We start from the raw sequence: 3,362 nt of genomic DNA on the forward strand, positions 1-3,362 counted from the left end.
TCTACGCTTCTTTTGAAAAGGGAGTTCTCATTGAATACAAAGACTGAATTCATATATATCCTTTCGTTTATGGAAGCATGTGCGATTAAACTAGCATTCCCGTGTGTAATTTTAGGCTTAAATATGTTTGAGGTTCTCACGAATGATCGATTTTTATTTTAAGTCTCTAATAATTTTTTCATTACATTGGATTTATTTAATTAAAATTTTTGTTGAGTTTTCATTGTTAATTAAGTGATGATGTGTCATCACCTAATTAGGGTTACACATCATCACTTAATTAATTACATAGACTTCAAACAAAAATTTAAATATATCTTGATTTAATACAATGAAAAAATTTATGAAAGATTGAAATAAAAATCAATTATTTATGAGAGAGCTTAAATATATTTAAGTCTTAAATGTATAATCTTTTGTTACTTAAAACAATTATTCACAAAAATTCAAAATAATTAATGCATCTTTAATAATTTGTACAAATAGTAAATATGGTCAATTCTAAAAATAGGCATACGATTTTGTAGATACTTAGGTCATAGTAATTATAATTATAATAATTTAAAAAGTATGATCTTTATTTACTATTATAAAAATATAATGAACTTAAATGATTTGAAAGAAATTTTTATTTATCATAAATTAAAATAATATAAAAAGTTTGATCTTCATTATAATTAACAATATAAATTATAATTAATTAACAATATAAAATAAAATAAGGTATAAGGAGAAATTTTTCCATCCATTTTTGTCTGCCAGAATTTTTTGTTTTCCAATTTAGTTTCAACAAAAGCTTCAAACCACTTGTTAAGTCATAAGATAAATTAGGACCCACAATAATTTTGATTAGATGTATATAAATACAAAGATCAAAAGTTACATCTTATGTGTAATTAGACAAAAAATATTTAACTCCCCTTACTATCTCATGCCTGAACAACCATTGAATTCCTTTCATTCCGGTGTGACTCTTCTAAGGTTTTACAGTAATCAATTATCACAATTCTAGAAATGCAAAACAAGGGTATTTTGATAAAAAAAAAATCAATTACAAGTTTTGGTAATCAATTAAACCTATTTTATTAGTTAAATCTATAAATATCCTCACTTGTTCTTTCTCACTAGTGGCTCTTTTTACAATCTTTTTTGAAAATACTTTCTAAGAGTCATCTAAAGGGATTTTTCTGCATTTCTTCATAAGAGATCGACATGACAAGGATCTTTGAATCTCCATCATGGGTAGATATTCGTTTAAAGAGCTTGAATAAGTTTTGATTTGCACATTAAAGGTGTATTCAATCCCAATTTTGATATCTTTGTAGGAGTTTAATCTTTGTTAGGGTTTCAACTCTTGGTTTTTCTCTTGTGTGTGTTAAAGGTGTATTCAATCCCAATTTTGATATCTTTGTAGATGGGTGTGTGTGTGTGCGTGCGCACATATATATAGGTGTAGACTACGGCGCACAAATTGAAATTTTGGTTCATACTGCACAAATTTTCTTAACCCTTGGATCAACCTTAGTACAATATTTTATCAAGGACTTTTTATTCTATATCATTCCTCTCCAACTCTCTCTCCTATGAAACTTGCCACCAAAAACTGCACGCCGCTGACGGAGGCAATGCTACATTTTTTTTTGCCGACAATTCATTATGTCACAACCTTGGCTTGTTCTTGATTGCATCAGTATTGCCCTCACCCCGCCACCTTTTGTTAGGTTTGGATGACTACTATTCTCATCTATTTTAGATTTTGATGAATAATACTAAGTATAAATTAATGATGTTCCAGTGAGTTTTTGACAAGTGAACATGTTCAAATATTAAAGGACTTAACAATAATTTGTATCGTCCAAGAAAGGTTGCTCTGTTTATTATCTATCTAGCGTCCAACGCGTTAAAATCAAAAGGCATTCACTCTATGACAATTAGTGTTATACTTTGTGTTTTTTGTTTTTCCATGCGTTCAACGAGTAAGCAACTCACTCACCTTTTGGAATGATTAGAATTGGGCAAAAAGTTTGTGATAATCGAAAAAGGGAAGTACATGAATTTTATCCTATACAAATTCATTTTGCCTCTCTCTATTCTGAATTACTAGCATTTGAATTTAAGGAAAGAGCAGAATAGAAGAAAATAAAAGGTACTCACAAAATATTCTCTAAAGGTCATTTTCGCTAAGGACAAAGAGCACATGGTGTTGTTTGTACTATCGTGCAATTCCTTGCAAATTAGAGCACGCCATGTAGTCTTATCTTCCCCTGTGAGACAACGGTCTTTTCAAAGAATCGACATTAATGCCATAATGGATTCTTCACTGAAGTTTAAAAAAGGCAGTCTCTACCTAGAAAACAAGTGTGAGAAAAATTGACGAAAAAGCAAGAACTTATTTGAAGTGAAACTCTGTTGAAATTACTGGACGAGTAGTACAAAATTTTCATCTGTTTATTCTTTGCGAAGAAAAGTCATTTTCTAATTGAGCTTTATTGTTTATCCACTCTTTAAGTGTTGTTGAATACTTGTATTTATACAAACTACTTTTTGTGAAAGCCAGGAAAGATTTAGTGTTAAACAATACTTGGGTTTCTTAGATTCAAGGGGAGTCTAAAAAAGTGCTAGAGGTAGTATTAAGAATACTTGTAAAGCCAGGAGTGGCAGGTCAGAATTCTTATTTTGTAATCAAGTTTTGATTAATAGAACTCTTTACTGTTGAGTAAAGGAGAATTGGACATAACTCAGGTTGAGTGAACCAGTTATTGAGTGTTTTATTAACACATTCTATTACTTCTTTAATACCAAGTATTTATTTGAAAATTTGTTTTGAAAAGACTCTATATTATTAAATCACTGGACAATCAAACTTGTCTTTATTAAAATGTGTTTTTCTCTTCAGTGGATGACCTATCTGTCTTCTACATTTCCATCTATATCTGTGTTAAAAGTTGTAAAAGTTTATTATATATTTGATTAACACACTATTTAACCCCTTTCTAGTGTGATTATTGTCATTTCAGTTTGTATCACCGCTTGGCCTTAAAGGGTTAAGTATCTAAAAATACTAAGGAAAAGGTCCAGGATATCAAAGATATGTAAGAAGGATTCTTCACCAACAAACCACCTTTACTCAGAGGCATAAAATATGATTACTGGAAAGAGCGTATGATAGCTCAATTTGAATCTATTCATATAGATCTATGGGATGTGGTGGAAAATGGAGATTGTATTCCATATGATGATCAACTGAATGAGATTCCTAGAGGCCAATGGATGGAGGAGCAAAAACTTAGATTCCTACTCAACTCCAAGGCTCCAAATGCAATGTTGTGCATGCTATCCGAAGAACAATGCACCAAGGTACA

The sequence above is a fragment of the Glycine max genome, chromosome 17, assembly GCF_000004515.6.
Source record: "Glycine max cultivar Williams 82 chromosome 17, Glycine_max_v4.0, whole genome shotgun sequence".
NCBI lineage: Eukaryota > Viridiplantae > Streptophyta > Magnoliopsida > Fabales > Fabaceae > Glycine > Glycine max.